Source organism: Pongo abelii, chromosome 7 (assembly GCF_028885655.2).
Source record: "Pongo abelii isolate AG06213 chromosome 7, NHGRI_mPonAbe1-v2.0_pri, whole genome shotgun sequence".
Taxonomy (NCBI): Eukaryota; Metazoa; Chordata; class Mammalia; order Primates; family Hominidae; genus Pongo; species Pongo abelii.
Window position 1 is genome coordinate 14,365,002 of NC_071992.2, and position 13,896 is coordinate 14,378,897.

General features: G+C 43.2%; 1 pseudogene; it reads right to left on the bottom strand.

Annotated features, from left to right (window-relative positions):
- Positions 1 to 6,067: 6,067 nt before the first annotated feature.
- Positions 6,068 to 10,573, bottom strand: LOC100456139 (olfactory receptor 7E24-like; annotated as a pseudogene).
- Positions 10,574 to 13,896: the final 3,323 nt, after the last annotated feature.

Consider the following 13,896-nt stretch of genomic DNA (forward strand, 5'->3'; position numbering starts at 1 on the left):
TTGCGTATCTACTATTCTGTTGCATATTTTATGTACATTGTCTCTAATCTCCATTTTGAAGAAGAGGAAACTAAGGTTCATATGTATGAAAAGACTTACCCAAGCCCTAACAGCTAGTTAGTAAGTGAGCCAGGATTTAACTTTGTTCTTTTATTATCCCTACTGTCGCTTAAAGTCTCTGAAAATATAGGTACTTAGAGAAAGAACACACTGAAGTCTATGATGGTAGTTTGCTGTAAAACTATCAGCCTTATGAAGTCAGTTCTTTATATTTTTTACATTGTACCAATTATATAAAACAATGTTAACTTTAAGAATGTTCCAATTCCTGTGGTTTAACATTCTTATTGTTATAATAGGCTTTTGTATTGACTTTTCTTTGTGGTTCCATTATTAGACAGGGAAAGGACAATAGCAAAAACTGAGGGTATTTTTAAAGGTATATACCTGTGTAACCATTCTTTACTGTTTTACTGTTTCCAGTTTTAGGACTTCAAGTTTTTATGAACCTCAAATATAACAGAATTTATCCATGTAACCTTACTGTTCATAAAGGCGTAATTATGCAGTCACAATCTCAGATGCTAAGACCCAATTGTAATGTGGTTATAGACTGAGCAGATTAGCCCTCAATGGCTAGCTTTCCCTACAAGAAAACAGACGATTTCTAAAGAAAAACACAATACTTGTTAATCTTACTGATTTCATTTTTGCATATTATCTTCCAGTCTTTAACTGTATACATACAATCATAGTATGACCACAATTTTGAATTATGTGTTTTCACACATTAGTTTCTCTTGTTATTTTTAATGACTGCACAATACTCATTTGAGTTTCTTCTATTTGTTACCTATGGTAGGCATTAGATTTTTCTAAGTTTTTGCTTTCTAGAGACATTGTAAAAAATATCATCATGCATGTGGATCTTTAAAACATTATTTCCCTAAGGTAATTCCTCCAATAGCGAATTGAGTTAAAGAGTATGAACATTTTAGTGATCCTTGATACGTATTTGGAAATATTCCTTTGAAAAAGATAATCAACTTATACTGTTACTTAAAATATAGGGCTAACCCTGATTTGAGCAACTTACAATGTTGGTGACATGCTTAAAAACATGTTCTAATTCCACAGCTGTGAAATGCACCCCTCATATGTAAAGCCTATTGTCAGGGAGTCAACAATCTTCCAGACCCTTCACTCATTGAATTTCTTAGCTGGTTTTTAACTTTATGTCAAAATAAGGTGAAGCCAGACTGCATAGGTTCAAAGTCAGTTCTGCCATGTATCAGCTGTGTGATCCTTTGACAAATTATTTAATGACCTTGCATTTCAGTTTCCTCATCCATACAAACAGAGTACCTACTTCATAGGATTTTTCTGAGGATTAAATGCGATGCCTACCACACTTTGAAATTAAGCATATATTCTTTTGAAATGAAAGCTGTATCTTTTTTCAATATCCTAAATTGCGAACAACAACAACAACTTTCAGGATAGATTTAATTTTGGTGAACAGCACAAAGCTTTTTGGAGGCAGGGCTACAACAGAGTTCATTTACGAAGCTGGGTCATAAATATCTCATCTATCAAATGTGTTTAACCTTTTTAAAATGCTGGCATTTAAGCATTAGCTTGGGAAGAAAATTTACATCTTTGCATTCATATTCTTGAGCCAATCATTTCATTGCTGATCAATGCCAAACTGAGTTACTGCTATTTTATTTGTCCACAATCTCTGTAAGTTTGCCTTATTTTTTCCCCTTTAAATGGATGGATGAGCTTGATCCCAAAGAAAGCAAGTAGAATATTTTATTAGTCTTGAGCTCTGAGAAAATTAGCTTGTATTATTTACTTGTCTTCTACTCTCCTTCAGAAACTTCTATTAGATGGATGTTAAAACTTTGTATCTATCCTCCATGTCTCAAATTTTCTCTCATACTTTTAGTTTTTTGCTCTCTCTCTGCATTGTGTCCTAAAAAGGAATCAAACTTAACCCTCCACCTCATTAATTCATTTTGTGTCTGCATTCATTCTCCTATTGAGCTCATCTATCACGTTTATTTTCATGATTCATTCATTGACTCAGCAAACTCTATCAAATGCTTCTGTGGTGACAGGGGTTGTCTGAGGAACATTTTTTAGATTCCCAGATCTTTTGGGGGATTGCAACATCCTCAAATCTAAGGTTATTTTGTTGTCTTGTTTAGGGTGCTAATGTTCCTCAAATTTCTCAGATTCAATTCCCTACTTTGTCATTTGAGAATGCCTTTGTCCTCTAGGATCATCCATGTGGGACTGGTTCAGTCAAAGGTAGCCTATGTTGATCCTGCGGAACGCTGACTCATGCTACCACATGAGGGAAGCCAGGAAGGAGCTCGCTTTCTGTGGAAAAGGGCTCCTCATCTTATTGGGGAGCTGTAGCTACTGAAGGTTTTGTGGGTCTTCTCTGGCCCAAGGCCCACAGTCAGGGCTTTGGCCTGAGAGCCACTGCTGCTGCCGCCTCCTGCTCAGCCTAAGTGGGAGAGATGGTCACATGATCCAGCTGTTTGAAGCGCAGCCTCCACAAGGGCATTTTCCAAGACCTGCTCCTAGTTTGCGTCTTCCCTGTGGTTACTCCCATTTGACCTACACTCCTCATTTCTGCAAAGCCATGCTTTCCTCAGGTCTTATATATCAGATCCTGTTTCTATCTTTCAGAAAGTCCTCAAAACCATTGGTCAGTTGATGAGATTTTGGTTGCACGATGCCATTATTTCATTTTCTTTGTCTTTTTTTTTTCTTTTTGGTGGGAGAGGTTTGGGGAGGAAAATAAGGCAATGACATTTGCTCAGTCTAACCGTCTTTATCCCATCTCCCTTCTTAAATGGCATTTACTTCAATTCTGTTCAGTGGTCAGCCTAGGTCTTGGAGCTTAAATCTGTCTAAATTGCCAGATACCAGTAATAATACTCAGAAGATTGTTCATGTATTTAATTCAGTTATCTCCCTTAAGTGTCATAAGTGAAGTACAAGGAAAGTGCTCTGAAGTTCCAAGTTCTCCTAGTTAAGTGAAGGCATCTGAGTTACACCTGGAAAAAAAGGAAGAATTTGACATGTAGGACAGGCATATAAGAAGATAGCAACTAGGCCAGGCGTGGTGGCTCATGCCTGTAATCCCAGCACTTTGGGAGGCTGATGTGGGTGGATCACCTGAGGTCAGGAGTTCGAGACCAGCCTGGCCAACATGGTGAAACCCTGTGTCTACTAAAAATACAAAAATAAGCTGGGCATAGTGGCGGGCGCCTGTAATCCCAGCTACTTGGGAGGCTGAGGCAGGAGAATGGCGTGAACTTGGGAGGCAGAGGTTGCAGTGAGCCAAGATTGTGCCACTGCATTCCAGCCTGGGCGACAGAGCGAGACTCTGTCTCAAAAAAAAAAAAAAAAGCAACTAGTTTGGTTTGAAACACTAATTGATGACAGAACTTTTAGATACTTAAAGCAATAAGGAAAAAATATTTGCCAATTTTTTTAAAAAAATAAATTGTACGGAAGGTGCAATAGAAAAAAATTTCAGAGTTAAAAATTATAAACAATAAGATCATTTATCATAAAATTAGTCAAGTGATAAGGCTAATATATTTCCATTAGTGTATGTGTGTGTATAAACATATACAAACATATATACATGTGTATATATACATTTATACACACACACACACACGCACCAGTGGAAACATATTGGCCTATTTAAATATATATACATAGTGTGGGTGTGTCTCTATATATATATGTAAATTCTTCACTTATATTACTAAGTCATTTTTTAAACAAGCATCTGTTTTTTGTTACAAGAAAACTTAATCTAATACCTTAGAAACTACTGATAAGGTGCTTTCCGTGGAATGGCCCACTCTTTAGATTCTTTCTGCAGAACCACTGAATAGATTCTCAATCTCAATTAGCATAATTGTGACAGTGAGGGTTGATCCTCTAGGGAGTCATTTCTGAATATACCATTTTAAAAATTCAATATTAAAAGATGACATATGGCTGGGCATGGTGGTGCATGTCTATAATCCCAGTGCTTTGGGAGGCTGAGGCAGGAGGATTGCTTGAGCCTAGGAGTTCGAGACCAGCCTCAGCACTATAGCAAGACCTCATCTGTACAACAACAAAAAATTTAATTAGCCATACACCTGTAGTCCCAGATACTCTGGAGGCTGAGGCAGGAGTGATGGCAGCAGTGGCCTTTCTGAACCATCACGCTCCATGGAGCCTGATGTAGTACACCTACTGTAGTGTGTAGGTGTGTACACCTACTGTAGTGTGTAGGTGTGTACACCTACTCTGTATACCTACTGTGTAGTGTGTGTACACACAATTTGTGTACACCTACTGTGATACTATACCTAATATCCTAAAAATTAATAGGACTCCTAATATCACAGTTCGTGTACAGACTGTGATATTATTCGTAATATTCCAGCGGGATGTTACTCCTCAGGTCACAGGGGGCGAATACCCTGGGACAGTATTCCTCATATTCCAGGGCGGTGATACTCCTAAAGTCACAGGGTGTGTACCCCCTGTGATATTATTCGTCCTATTCTAGGGGGATGTTACTCCTAATGTCACAGGGATGTACACCCTGTGATATTATTCATAGCGTACCAGAGGGATATTAGTACTAATGTCACAATGCATGTACACCTTCTGATATTATTCGTAATATCCTAATGTCACAGGGGGTGTGTTCCGTGTGATATTCTTCCTAACATCCTGGACGGATATTGCTCCTCACATCACAGGGCATGTAAACCTTGTCGCATCATTCATAATATCCTAAAACTACGTTATTCCTCAGGTCACAGGGAGTGTTCACCCTGTGATATTATTTGTCATAGTTTTGTTCCATGTTACCCCTAAAGTCACATGGGCTGTACACAGAGTCACACAGTGATATGAGTTGTAATATTCTATAGAAATGTTGCTCATCAATCACAGGGCTGTACCTCCTGTGTTGTCATTCATAATATTCTAGGGGAATGTTGCTACTATTGTCAAGGGGTGTACACCCTGTGATATGACTCGTCATATCCTAGCGGGATGTTACTACTGATGTCACAATGCGTGTACACCCCGTGATATTATTTGTAATATCCTAAAGAGATGTGACTACTAAGGTCACAATGCATGTACACCCTCTGATATTATTCGGTATATCCTCGGGGGATGTTACTCCTAATGTCACATGGGGTGTACTCCCTGTCATGTTATTCATCATATCCAAGGGGGATGTTATTTTCATGTCACCGGGGGTGTATATCATGTGTATTCAATGCCTGTGATACTATTCCTAATATCCTAGGGGCATGCTCTTCCTAATGTCACATGGGGTGTACACCATGTGTGTACACCTGCTGTGATATTATTCGTAATATCCTAGGGGAATGTTACTCCTGATGACACAGGCGGTGTACACTATATGTGTACACCGCCTGTACTATTATTCGTAATATTCTAGGGGGATGTTTCTTTTAACGTCACAAAGAGTGTACAAAATGCCACAGAAGGTGTACACCTTGTGACGTTATCTGTAATACCCTAGAAGGATGTTACTCCTAATAGGTCACAGGGGTGTATACCCTTTCATATTATTTGTAATCTCCTAGAGAGATATTACTTCAAAGATCACAGTGGATGTACACACACAGTGTATACCCCGTGATATTATTCGTAATATCCTAGGGAGACACAACTCCTGATATCACATTGCATGTACCCCGTGTGTGTACACCCTTGATATTAGTCATAATATCCAGGGTAACTATTACTCCTCGTATCACACAGTGTGCACACCCTGTGATATTTTTCATCATACTTTAGGGAGATATTGCTTCTAATATCACAGTGGGTGTACCCCATGTGTGTATACCCTATGACAGTATATTTTTTATCCTAGGGAGGTATTGCTCCTAATATAACAGCGGGTGTTCATCCTGTGATATCATTCTTATTTGACCTTGCAGCCTTTTTTAACCCACACTACAGAAGGAATGGAACAGATAAGAAGATACTGAGATTAGACTGTGCTGCCGTGCGGCCGACGCAGGACACTTTTAATATCCCTGTTTCTCAGGCTGTAGATGAAGGGGTTCAGCATGGGGGTGACCACAGCGTACATCACTGAGGTCACTGCAGCCTTTCTCGGGGAAGATGACACATCTGAACTGAGGTACCCCCAAACGCCTGTTCCATAAAATAAGCAAACAACTGCCAGGTGAGAGCCACAGGTGGAGAAGGCTTTATACTTCCCATCTGACGATGAAATCCTTAGAATGGAGGGGACAATTTTATAGTAAGACAAAAGGATCCCTGAAATTGGAAGAAAGCCAAACATAGTACTATCGAAATATATGAATATGCTATTGATGACGCTGTCAGAACAGGCAAGGTTGAGAAGTTGAGATGGCTCACAGACAAAATTAGAGATTTTCACATTCTTGAAGAAGGTGAATTGTAACACAATCCAACTGTGCAGCTGGGAATCCAACAGGCTAGGGAAAAAGTGCACCAAAACTAAGAAGACACAGAGGTGAGGATTCACGATGACTGGGTAGTGCAGAGGGCGACAGATGGCTACAAAGCAGTCATAGGCCATCACAGTCAGGAGCATGTCTTCTATACATGCAAAAAGGACCAAGAAAGGCATCCGTGTCAGGCAGCCCACGTGAGAGATGACTCTGCTATGTGACTGCATGTCCACAATCATCTTGGGAACCGTGGCCGAGGTGAAAGCGATGTCAGCCCAGGACAGGTTGGAGAGGAAGAAGTACATGGGGGTGTGGAGGTGGGAGTCAGAGCTGACAGCCAGGATGATGAGCAGGTTCTTCAGCAACGTGACCAGGTACATGGACAGGGACAGCCCAGGGAGGACGGGCTGCAGTTCTGGATCCTCTGAGAGAGAGTCCCAGGAGGAGGAATTTTCAGACACCTGTGAGATTCCGTGGCTCTGTGTGACTTGGACACCTTCAGAAGAAAAGAGGATTGGAAAAATGAAAGATAAAAACCAGCCTTAATGCTGTGTGCACATTTTGGATGCCAGCAATTCACAAGGAACATTTTCACACTTGAGGACCATACACCATCAGCAGTATTTCTCAGTTATGACAAACCCCAAAATCTCAGAATTATGACATGACTTACTTTTTTCCTATTCAACTCTTTCTGTACATACTACTTTAGAGAAAATCCACTGAAGAATGTTAGAAGACCAAAAGGTAATACGTAAGAAATCCCTGATCTCAGTAAAATACGGCCTACTCTTTTCAGAAAAAATAAAATGCAATACAAATGTTCTTCTCTCTTTAAGAAAAAGATCTCAGTCTAATTGGAAGAAATTAAGAAGAAGTGAAATACACTGTATTTTATTCTGACACCGTGCTACCAATTCCTTTGATGTAGAATATTTCAAAGGACGGTACAAGAGCTAGAACCGCATTCTCTAAAAATGAAATCGAACCTTAGAGTTCTTCATCGGAAGACCTTTTCCCATGCCAGTTACTTTTCATATTTATTATCATCCTTAGGTTTTCTGACATCATTTCTTCATAAAAGTACATGCACATTCAAATATGGGAGCCGTGTTTCCGAATTAATTGAATATAGAACTCTTGGCCGAGCGTGATGGCTCACACCTGTAATCCCAGCACTTTGGGCGGCCGAGGCTGATGGATCACCTGAGGTCAGGAGTTCCAGACCAGCCTGGCCAACGTGGTGAAACCCCATCTCTAGTGAAAATAAAAAAAAATTAGCTGGGCATGGTGGCGGGTAACCCTAGCTACTCAGGAGGCTGAAGCAGGAGAATCCCTTAGAAGCTGGAAGGCAGAGATTGTACACCCTGTGATATGATTTTTGATATCCTAGGGAGATATTGCTCCTGACATCAGAGTGGGCATACATCATGTGATATTATTTGTAATCACCTAGGGAGATACGATTCCTAATATTACAGTGGGTGCACACTCTGTGATGTTATTTGTAATGTCCTAGGAACATATTACTCCTAATATCAAAGTGGACATACACCATGTGTGTACACTCTGTGATCTAATTAGTAATATCCCAGAGAGATATTTCTCCTCATATCCCAGTGGGTGTACACCCTGTGATATTATTCGTACTATCCTAGAGAGATATTGCTCCCAGTGTGACAGTGGGTGTACACCCTGTGATATGATTCATAATATCCTAGAGAGATGTTACCTCTAATATCACAGTTTCTGTACACCCTGTGGTGTTATTTGTAATATCCTAGAGAGATATTATTCCGAACATCACAGGGCATGGGTGGACACCCTGTGATGTTATTCGTAACATCCTAGGGGGATATTACCCTTAATGTCACAGTGTGTGTACACCATGTGTGTACACACTGAGATGTTACTCGTAATATCCTAGGGAGAAATTACGCCTGATGTTACAGTGGGTGTACCCCATGTGTTTCTGTGATGCTATTCATAATATCTTAGAAAGTTACTAGTCCTAGTGCCACAGTGGGTGTACACCATGTGTCTACACTCTGTGATGTTATTCGTATTATCCTAGGGAGATAGTTCTCATAACATCACCGTGGGTGTACATCATGTATGTGCTCCCTATGGTGTTATTGGTTATGTCCTGGGTTGATATTACTCCTAATTTCACCGTGGGTGCCCACCATGGGTGTACATTCTGTGATGTTATTCATAATATCCTAGGGAGATATTACTCCTAATGTCATAGTGGGTGTACAGCCTTGTGATATTATTGGTAGTGTCCTTGGGACATATTACTCCTGTTATCACAGTGGGTGTACACCCTGTGATAGTATGTCTAATATACTAGGGAGATATTACTGTATACCCTGTGATATTATTTGTGACCTTTTAGGGAGCTATTTCTCCTAAAGTCAGAGTGGGTGTACACCCTGTAATATTCTTCCTAATATCACAGTGGGTGTACACCATGAGTGATATTTTTTCTAATATCCAGTGGGGGAGAGGATGATATTGCTTCCAATATCACAGAAGATGTACACCCCCCTGTGATATTGTACCTAATATCCAGGGAAGGAGAGGATGATATTATTCCCAATATCACTGGGGGTGTACCACCTCCCGCCAGGATATTGTTCCTAATATCCGGAGGTGGAGAGAATGATGTTACTCCCAATTTCACAGGGGGTCTACACCATCCCTGTTTGTAAACACCCCCTGTGATATTGCTCCAAATGGCCTGTGAAAGAGTAAATATTACTCCCATTATTGCAGGGGGTGTTCAGCTCTGCTGATATTGTTTTCTAACATCCAGGGAAGGAGAGTATGATATTACTCCCAATATGGCAGGGGTTGTACACCTTTTTGTGTTTTTGTGCCCAATATCCAGGAAAACAGAGGATGATATTACTCCCAATATCGAAGTAATTGCACAGCACCCCTGTGATATTCTTCCTTATATCCAGAAAGGAAAAGAATGAGATTACTCCCAACAGCGTAGGAAATGTATACCCGCTCTGTGATATCTTTCCCAATATCCAGCTGGGGAGAGGATCATATTACTTCCAATGTCGCAGGGTGTGTACACCCCCTCTGTGATCTTGTTGCTAACATCCAGGTTTGGGGAGGACGACATTACTCCCAATATCGCAGGGGGTGTACACACCCCTGTGAAAATCTTCCTAATATCCAGAGGGAGAGAGGATGATATGACTCCCAGTACCGCAGGGGGTTTACACAGCCCTGTGATACTCTTCCTAATATCCACAGGGAGAGAGGATATTACTTCCAGTATCGCAGGGGGTGTACACAACCCTGTGATATTGTTCCTAATATCCAGAGCGAAAGAGGATGATATGACTCTCAATATTGCAGGGGGTGTACACCCCTCCTGTACTATTGTCCTGAATACCCTGGGAGGGAGAGGATAAGGTGACATTGAGTATCACAGGGAATGTACACCCTCCCCCTCTGATACCCTTCCTAATATCCAGGGGAAGAGAGGATAATTTGACGCCCAATATCGCAGAGGCAGTACACCCCACCTGTGATATTGTTCCTAATATGCAAGGGGGGAGAGGATGTTACTACTCCCAATGTTGCAGGGGTGTTCACATCCCCAGTTTCATTTTTCCTAATATGTAGGGGAGAGACAATTATATGACAGCAAATGTCACAGAGTCTGTACATCCCTTCCTGATATTGTTCCTAATATCCAGGAGGGAAGAGGATGATATCAAATATCAAAGGGGGTGTACACACCCCACCCCTACGATATTGTTCTCAGTATTCGTGAGGGGAGACGATGATATTACTCCAAATATCGCAGGAGTTCTTCACACCCCCCTGTGATATTGTTTCTAATATCCGGGGGGGAGAAAATAATATTACTTCCAATATTGCAGGTGGCGTATACCCTACCTGAAATATCGCACTGAATATCCAAAGAGGGAGAGGACGGTATTAATACCAATATCGAAGTGTGTGTACACGCCCCTTGTGATACGGTTTTTAATATCCAGGGGGCGGGAGGATGATATTAGTCCCAACATCAGAGGCTGTACACTACCCCTGTGATGTTGTCCCTAACTTCCAGAGGGGAGAGGATGATATCACTCCCAATATCTCAGAAGTTGTACATCCCCGGTGATATTGTTCGTCATATCCAGGGAGGCACAGGATGACATTCCATTGAATTTCGCGACAGACGTACAGGCACAGTGTGATATTGTTCCTAATATCCAAGAAGGGAGAGGGTGATATTACTCCCAGTAAAGCAGTGGGTCTACATTACCCCTGTGTTATTGCCTCTAATATCCGGGGCCGGGGGAGGGGGGATAGGATAACATTCCCTCAAATTTAGCAGGTGGTTTGACGCCCCTTGTGGTGGTGTCGTAAATATGCAGCGGGGAAGACAATAATATTATTTTGGATAGTCCGATTCATCCACTCCACCTTTCTGGAACTCTGAGGCCTGTAGGCGGCATGCACTTTCCGTGTGATCCCCAATACCTCTGCCGTCTTCTGTACCAAGTCAGCCACAAAGGCAGGCCCGTTATCTGAGCCGATCCGTAAGGGCAGTCCAAATGTAGGAATCAGATCTGGAGGAAGCACACGGGTTACTTCACGAGATTTCTCAGTTCGTGGTGGATAAGCCTCCACCCATCCAGAGTAGGTACGCCCAAGAACTAGTAAACGTTTGTTACCTCCACACTTTGGCATCTCTGTGAAGTCTACCTGGAGATCTTCAAAGGGGGCCGCTCCATAAGCTTGTATGCCGGGCAGAACGGCTTGACCTTGTCTCACATTATGCTGTCAGCAGGTAACACACCGCTGGGTCACCGTCTTGGCAAGGGCTGACAAATGCGAAATGTAGAAATACCAGCCTAGCAACTTTTCCAGTGACTCCTGACCTAGATGGGTGGTTTCCTGCACAGCCAGTACAACTGCAGCTCCTAGCAGCTGTGGCACAGCTACTCTCCCATCTGGTAACCGAATCCATCCTTCCTCCATCACTTGTCCTTCTCCCTACCTGGAGAAAGTCCTTTTCTTCCTTAGAATAAGTAGGTCCAAGATCAGGTGCTTGAGGGAGCAGAGGGGCCGTGACTGATGCCCGGAAGAGGGCAGATGCTGCTTTTCGAGCCTCTGAGTCAGCACAGGAATTCCCCAAACCCAGCAAGGTGGAAGCTCTCTGGTGTCCTCTGCAATGCATAACTGCCACCTTGTGGGGTTTCCATACTGCTTTTGATAATTGCAAGATTTCTTGTGGTTATTTTCTGTCTTTTCCCCCAGAGTTCAACAGGCCCTTTTCTTTCTATCATGCTCCATGCGCTTGAAGGGTTAAAAAGGCATACCGAGGATCAGTGTAAATGTTGACAGTCTTACCTTCACTGAGTTCTAAGGCCCAAATTAAAACAATGAGTTCAGCTTTCTGGGCTGAAGTGGCCTGGGGCAACGATCTGGCTTCAACAACAGTGTCCAGGGTTACCACTGCATACCCTTCACCTCTCTCTCCTTGTGGGTTGATGAAGCTGCTCCTGTCCACGTATAGTTCCCAGTCTACTGATGCCCAAGGCTGGTCCCGGAGGTCAGGTCTGCTAGAGTCAACTGAGTCCAACACTTCTACACAGTCATGCTCGACAGGGCTCTCTGATACTGGGAGCAAGGTGGCAGGGTGTAGGGTGTTACAAACTTCAATGTTTATATGGGGATTTTCACAGAGCAAACTTTGGTACTTGGTGAGTCCAGCATTGGTTAGCCAATGATGTCCTTTAGTATTCATGAAAGTCACCACAGCATGGGGGGCCTTTATGTTCAGGTTTTGCCCAAGAGTCAGCTTATTTGCTTCTTGTACTAGCAGGGCAGTTGCTGCCAAGGCCCTCAAACAGGGGGGCCATCCTTTAGAAACCCCGTCTAGTTCTTGAGATAGGTAGGCCACCGGCCTCAGCCAGGGCCCCACAGTTTGGATGAAAAGTCCAGTTGCCATCTTTTCTCTCTCTGACGCATACAATGGAAAAGGCTTTGTCAGATCGGGTAGCCCCAAGGCTGGGGCTGCCAGAAGTTTTTCCTTTAACACATGAATGACTTGCTGTTGTTGGGATCCCCATTCAAAAGGTTCCTGGTCCCCGCCCCTTTGTGACCTCATACAAAGGCTTGGCTAATACTGCAAAATTTGGGATCCACAGTCTACAAAACCCCATGGCTCCTAAGAATTCTCTCACCTGCCTTCTGCTGTTAGGCTCCGGTAGATTGCAAATGACCTGCATTCTTTCTGATCCCAGGCTGCGTTCCGCCTGTCGGATAGTAAATCCCAAGTAACGTACCTGCTGTCGGCAGATCTGAGCTTTTTTCTTGGACACCTTATACCCACAGTCCTCCAGGTGCCGGTGTAGGGCATCTGTTCCCTTGGCGCACCCGACTGCCATGGGGTGTCCCAGCAAAAGGTCATCAACCTACTGGAGCCACAAGCAGCCTAGGTCTCTGGTGGGAAACTTCTGGAGGTCTCCAGCCAACGCCTCCCCAAAGATGGTGGGGGAGTTCTTGAACCCTTGGGAAAGCCCGGTCCAAGTGTACTGAGTAGTGACACCTGACTCCAGATCTTCCCACTGAAAGGCAAACAGCTTCTGGCTCTCAGGGGCTAATCTGATAGGCAAGAAAGCATCTTTCAGGTCCAAGCAGGTGAACCAGCTGTCCTCAGCTGGCAGCAACCCCAACAATGTGGACGGGTTAGGTACTGTTGGTTGTAAAGTCAGTGTAGCTTGATTAAGCAAGCGCAAATCCTGTACCAGCCTGTAGTCCTTGGTCCGTGGCTTGGGAACAGGCAGGAGGGGAGTGTTCCGTGGAGACTGACAAGGAACTCTAATTCCAAAAGTTCTTAGGTGCTTGAGATGGACCTGGATACCTTGAAGAGCTTCTCTGGGGACCGGGTCCTGTTTAAGCCTAACCGGCTGGGCCCCAGGCTTAACTTCTATGAGTACAGGGGCTTGGTTGACTGCCAACCCTGGAGGGTTGTCTTCCGCCCGTAATCTTGGCCGTCGCTTAGCCAGAGCTGGTCTTATCTCTTGGCCCAGCTCAGTTAAGAAAAGTCTCCATTCCTCCTCTCGGGGGACCGTAAGGGTCATAATGACTCCCATTCCGGGTAACTTTAGCAGCAAAGAGCCGTGCTCTGTAAAAGAGATAGTGGCTCTCAGCTTGCTAAGCAAGTCCCTTCCCAACAAGGGCATGGGACAGTCAGGCATGGACAAAAACTGATGAATCACATTATGTCCTCCTACAGCACAAGTCTGAGGCAAGCAGAAAGCTTGCTTTGCTGAAACCCCCGTGGCTCTGATGACGTGAATAGTCTTTTTGGATAAGGGGCCGACCGGGGCGGTTA